Source organism: Carlito syrichta, unplaced genomic scaffold (assembly GCF_000164805.1).
Source record: "Carlito syrichta isolate Samal-C Ts95f unplaced genomic scaffold, Tarsius_syrichta-2.0.1 Scaffold305827, whole genome shotgun sequence".
In the NCBI taxonomy this organism is placed as follows: Eukaryota; Metazoa; Chordata; class Mammalia; order Primates; family Tarsiidae; genus Carlito; species Carlito syrichta.
The window spans coordinates 65185-71924 of NW_007249923.1; the positions used below are offsets into that span (position 1 = coordinate 65185).

The window sequence follows — 6740 nt, forward strand, 5'->3', positions numbered from 1 at the left end:
AAAAAAAAAAAAGAGAGAGAGATGAGGTCTCGCCAAGTTGCCCGGACTGATCTCGAACTTGTGGGCTCAGGCAATCCATTTGCCTTGGCCTCCCAAAGTGTTGGGATTACAGGCTAAGCCACCGAGCCTGGCCTGGTCACTCATTTTTTTAAAAGGGTTTAAAACCAATGATACAGTTCATTTACCAAACATCACACTGTAGCGCCAGACAAGTCAGTTGACTTTGAAAGGAGAATAGTGTAGTTGTTAAGAGAATGGAGTTTAGATTCAGATCAAGCCTCTACCTTCTGCCTGTGGTGAGACTTTGGGCACTTTATTAAGTTTCCCTGTGTCTTAGGTTACTCATCTGTAAAACAGATGATGATATCAGTAAATCTATCTTACCAAGTCAATGCAATGATTCAATAAATTCACACACACACAATTAAATGTTGGACTATAGAAATGTTAGCCATTATACAGAAAAATATAAGGAAAAATTAATATTATTATATATATTCATATTAACATGTTGTTACATGTTCTTCCAATTTTTTTTTTTTTTGAGTTGGAGTCTCTGTCACCCAGGTTGGAGGGCAGTGGCATGCTCCCGGCCACCGCAGCTTCGACCTGCTGGGCTCCAGCGATCCTTCCGCCTCAGCCTTCCAAGTAGCCAGAATTATAGGCATGTGCTACCACGCCCAGCTGATATTTTTTGATTTATTGTAGAGATGAGATCTCGCTGCCCAGGTGGGTCTCGAACCCGCGGGCTCAGGCAATCCACTCACCTCAGCCTCCCAAAGAGCGGGATTACAGGCTGAGCCACCGAGCCCGGCTTCCAATTTTTTCTTTTAATTGAAGTTCTCATTCTGTTGCCCAGGCTGGAGTGCAGTGGCACAATCGTGGCTCACCATAACCTCGTCTCCTGGCTCAGGTGATCCTTCTGTCTCAGCCTCCCGAGTAGCTGGGACTACTGGTATGCACCACCATTCCCAGCTTTTTTTTTATTTTTTATTTTTATAAAGATGGGTTCTCACTGTCTTGCCTAAGCTGGTCTTAAACTCCTGGACTCAAGTAATTGTTCTGCCTCTGCTGCTCAAAGTACTTGGATTACAGGTGTGACCCACTGCATCTGGCTGTCTTCCAATATTTTTTAACCTATGCTTTGATACTTTTCGCGGAACAAAAATGAGGTTTTGTAACACTTTTTTTCTTCCACTTAACTCTATATGAAGAATATTTCCTCATAACCTTAACTCTTCTATCATTATAAATGTTGCATAGTATACCAGAGTATGGATGTTTGATTTATTTCAATAAGTCCTCTACTTACTGTTAGATATTGAATTTCCACTTTTGTTTTGTATATAAATACTGCTATGATGAACAAATACTGTAGAAGGAAACAATCTCAATATTTTGTGACTCCTCCAATCAAGAAGTAGAATATATTTCTCCATCCCTGAATTTGGGCTTGGTCATGTGACTTGCTTTGCCTAATGTGGACATTAGCATAAGTGACTGGAGCAGAAGCTTGAAAAAAATGTTTATGTACTGGGGCTTGCTCCCATTTTTTGTTTTTGAGAATCCTGAGGCCACCATACCAAGAAGTTTAGGCTAGCCTATTAGAAACAGAGAGGCTACGCAGAGAATGACTCAGATATCCCAACTGAAGCCCAAACATGTAAATGAAGCCATTCTGGCTATTCTAGAGCATCCAACTCCTGCGTAGTCAGCCCAATCCTGAAGAACCACCCAATCAGCCCACAGGACAGGAGAGATAAGAAATGTTTACTATTCTAACCCAGTTAAAGTTTGAGGTGGTTTAGCCAGGCTCAGTGGCTCAGCCTATAATCCCAGCGCTTTGGGAGGCTGAGGTGAGTGGATTGCCTGAGCCCCGGGTTCTAGACCCGCCTGGGCAACTTGGCGAGACCTCATCTCTACAATAAATCAAAAAATTAGCTGGGTGTGGTAGCGCGTGCCTGTAGTCCCAGCTACTTGGAAGGCTGAGGCGGAAGGATCGCCTGAGCCCAGCAGGTCGAGGCTGCGATGGCCAGGAGTGGCCACTGCACTCCAGTCTGAGTGACAGAGTGAGACTCTAACTCAAAAAGAAAAAAAAAATAAGTTTGAGGTGGTTTGTTACACAGCAGAAGCTAACTGATATAAGCATTCTGTAGATAATGTTTCCTGGAACAATTTCCTAGAAGTATACTTTCTGGGTCAAAGAGTGCATACTTTTATACCCTAGATTCATATTGCCAGAAAGATTGTATCAACTTATAAGCTACCAGCAATATTTGAGAGTGCCCATATCTCCCCATTTTTGTCATCACTGGACACTGATGTTCCTTGTCATCTTCATGACTACACTGTGTTTGTAAATTTAACACATAAACCTTTGCCCATTCCCTCTTAATTCGCGATCAATCTAGGGAAGACAGATTTTTTTTAAATGACACATATGGGAAAAAAACAGCAGAAAAGAAAGAAAAAATAAGAGAATAAGAGAAAAAAACAAGTCAAAGGTGATAAACACTGAGGAAAAAAAAACCAGAATTATAGAATAGAGCAATGGCCAGACACCTATAATTCCAGCACTTTGGAAGGCTGAGGCAGGAAGATTCCTTGAGCCCAGGAGTTTGAGACCAGCCTAGGCAAATAGGGAAACCTTGCTCTACAAATAAATATTTAAAAATTATAGGCTGGGCTCAGTGGCTCAAGCCTGTCATCACAGCACTTTGGGAGGTTGAAGTGAGGGGATTGCCTGAGGCTGTGGGTTTGAGACCAGCCTGGGCAACTTGGCGAGACCTCATCTCTACAATAAACAAATAAATAAATTAATCGGGCATGGTGCCTGTAGTTCTGGCTACTTGGAAGGCTGAGGCAGAAGGATCGCCAGAGCCCAGCAAGTCGATGCTGGGGTGGTCATGAGTGTGCCACTGTACTCCAGCCTAGGTGTCGGAGTGAGACTCCAACTAAAAATAAATAAATAAATAAATAAATAAGAGCAGCCTCCAAGCCTCAAAACATAGGGAACTTAACATGTAGTCAGAAATTAGTATGAGCCTAAACATGATTTTGGTCATGAAAGAAGTTTAAAAAGATAATGTCCTTTTTAGGCCAAGCCTAGCAAATAAGAACACTGTACAAATAAGTATCAGGCTCTTCCATATGTGGTTGCATTTAATTCTCAGAGCAGCTCTCTGAGATGGGAATGATTGTTCCCATTTTGCAGATGAGGAAAAGTAAGATGATAAAGATCATACAGATGATGAATTGAGCCCAGATTTGAATCCAGGTCTGCCTGGCTAGAAAATGGATGCATTTCCACTTAATCTTCCTAGAAGGAATGAGGTTAAAGACTTGCAACTAATGCTGGAAGGTAGTACAGCCCTCTTTGGATTCATATTGCTAAACTGCTCTCCAGAAAGGAGCCAGACTCCCTCGGTTTGAATCCCAGCTCTGCCATTTACCAGCTGTGTAGTGGCTCTTAGTCTTTCTATGCCTCAGTTTCCTTGTCTGTAGTATGGCTTCATAAGTGTCACGACTGAATAATTGTAAGGTGCCTAGAATAGTGGCTGGCACATAGTGAAGTGCTGCTTAAGCTTACTATTTCCAATATGGTGTTGCATGGCCATGGAACTATTTCTAAGGATCCAGTTGCCAGGATATTCTAATGCAGTAGCCTTGGTTGTTATACAGTCAGGGACCATGTAACAACCTTTCAGTGAACAACTGACTGCATATATAATGCTGGCCCCATAAGATTGCAATACTGTATTTTTTCTTTACCTTTTCTATGTTTAGATATGTTTAGATACACAAATACTGACCATTGTATTACAACTGCCTACAGTAATGTGCTGTACCTGGGACAATTGGCTATACCATAGAGCCTAAGTGTGAAATGGGCTGTACCATTTAAGTTTGCATAACTATACCCCATGATGTTTTCACAATGACAAAATCACCAAATGATGCATTTCTCAGAATATATCTCTGTCGTTAAGTGACACATGACTGTACCCACGTGGTCATGCCATAGTGGAATTTCCTGTGGTACAGAACTAACTCTGCCACCATGTTTTATTTATCTAGTCTTGGGGGGAAAAGAGGAAGAGGTGAGTGCTGCCATGCTACATTGTCAACAGAGTGAATATAAACAACTCCAGAGACTTGTCCCATGTACATTTACCCAAGGGCTTGCCGCAGAGACAGTATGGCTGGATGTGAAAGCTCCTTGCTCAGAGGACCCTTGGCTGACCTAGAACCCATCTGCCTACTCTACCACCTGGGAATGAAATAGAACAAGCTTCCTCCACCCTTGCCTTCTCATTGTACATATAGGGTTTGCATGATAATAATTAAGATAAAATCATAATGGCTTACATGTTGAGTGCCAGGCACTGTCCTAAGCACCTGACGTGTACTGTTTCACTTAATTCTTACAACCACCCTTTGAAGTCGTTATCCATATTTCCCTTTTACAAATGAGGAAATGAAGTCTGAGTTCAGAATCTTTCATCCTGTGACACTGTACTGTCTCCTGTTTGAGAACATGCAATTTTGGAGTGAAAAATGCCAAAGAAAGCACTCAACACTTCTCAGCCTGATCATTTATCATCCAACCTTTCTCAGTTACAAGAACATTCCTCATTAGAACCACCTGCAGCAATATATTTACGAACTGAAGTGAGAGTCAACAAATGGATTATGGGCTGGGCACAGTGCCTCATGCCTGTAAACCCAGCACTTTGGAGGATTACTTGAGCCTAGAAATTCAAGACCGACCTAGGCAGCATAGTGAGACCTTGTCTTCACAAAAAAAAAAATCAAAAAGTTAGCTGGGCATGGTGGCTTGTGCCTGTAGACCCAGTCACCCAGGAGGCTGAGACAGAAGGATCGCCTGAGCCGAGCAGGTTGAGGCTGCAATAGCCATGATTATGCCACTGCACTCCAGCCTGGGAGACAGAGTGAGACTCCAACTCAAAGACCAAAAAAAAAGAGGAGAAGAAAGAAAAGGAATGGATTATGTATTTGCCACCACTTCAAGACTTTTCAGGTCAAATTCTTTTTTTTTCTTTTTTCTTTCTTTTATTTTTTTTAGAGGCAGGGTCTTGCTCTGTTGCCCAGACTGGAGTGCAGTGGAATGATTACAGTTCACTGAAATCTCTACTTGACCTCTGGGCTCAAGCAGTCTTCCTGCTTCCACCTCCCAAGTAGCTTGGATTATAGGTGTGTGCCACCATGAGCAGCTAAGTTAAAAAAAAAAATTGTAGAAATAGGATCAGGCATGGTGGCTCAGCCTGTAATCTCAGGACTTTGGGAGGCTAAGGTGAGAGGATTGCCCAAGCCTGAGAGCTCGAGACCAGCCTGGGCAACTTGGTGAAACCTCATCTCTACAATTAATCACAAAACTAGCCGGACATGGTGGTGTGTGTCTGTAGTTCCAGTTACTTGGAAAGCTGAGGCAGAAGGATCGCCTAGGCCCAGCAGGTTGAGGCTGCGGTGGCCATGACAGTGCCACTGCACTCCAGCTTGGGTGACAAGAGTGAGACTCCAACTCAAAAAAAAAAAAAGAAAGAAAAGAAAGAAAGAAAGGAAGAAATAAATAAGGTCTTACTATGTTGCTCAGGCTGGTCTCAAACTCCTGGTCTTAAGAAGTCCTCTCGCCTCAAGCCTCCCAAAGTGCTGGGATTACAGGCATGAGCCATAGGACTCTCAGGCCAAATTCTTATACTTTTTTGGTGAGATTGGGAAGTGGAGAGAGAAAGATGAGGCAGGCGCTCGCTCTCGCTCTCTCTCTCTCTCTCTCTCTCTCTCTGTCTCTCTCTCTCTCTCAATCTCTTCCTAAATGTAAAAAAATACTAGGCACTTTTTAGTGGAGCAGACTGCAGTAACACCCGGCCTGATTAAGGAATGACAATATGGAAGGCAGATGGCAGATGCATGGATGCCACACTATTGCCTTTCAGTTAAATATTGCTTGGTGTTATTTTTTTTTTTCTTGTAAACCTCCCAAATAAAATGGTTTGCTTTCCCCAAGTTAGAAGTGTTAGCACGTCTTTTCTTTAAATATCTGTGCATAGCTGTTTTTTTCCCTGCCAATTTGTCACCATCTGTAACCCTCCCTTTATGAGATGATCTAGTGACAGCGCTTATCTTGGAGTGTAAAGTGTGGTCTTTAAGCAACATGTAAGAGTGAAGTCAATGGGGGCTGCGTGTATGGGGGTGCTGTCTTGCTCTTTGTGTGTGTGTTGTGTGTGTGTACTGAACAACTTTGTGTGTTGGTCTGTAAGTGTGCAGTGTGTGTACATTCTGGAAGCATCTTCTCTGCGTGTGAATGCTGGGCTGGTCCGCGTGCCTGCCTGTGTACTCGGGGTCGTGTTATCTGATGCCATGTGGACACCCCGTATGTGAGCGAGGTACCTGTGTGTTTGCTGGCCGAGGTGGGGCTGTGCGGACTTCTGGGGGAATGAGTTCCTCGGAGGACATGATTTCGTCAAAGTGCTTAAAAGGGTCGGAGAGAGCCTGACATTCTGGGGAGCCGGGCCAAGGAATATTAGCACGGTTTGGGCCTGGGTCAAAGGAAGGTAAATTGGGGGTGGCTCGCAGGAGGGTGCTGCTGAGACGCGGGGCTGACGGTGAAGAGCTAGCGAAGGCGCCTCTGGCGTCGCTGGAGGGCAGCCCGAGCTGGGGGAAGAGCGCTCCCCCACACCCCCGCGCTCCCCCCGCCTCCGGGCGCGGCGCCGCGCGGGGAG

At 44.1% G+C, this 6740-nt stretch overlaps 1 protein-coding gene across 2 annotated transcripts in view; it reads left to right on the forward strand.

Annotated features, from left to right (window-relative positions):
- ECE2 (endothelin converting enzyme 2) overlaps window positions 1-6740 on the forward strand; it is a 41206-nt gene that overhangs the window by 17899 nt on the left and 16567 nt on the right. The gene's annotated exons all lie outside the window — the stretch shown is intronic.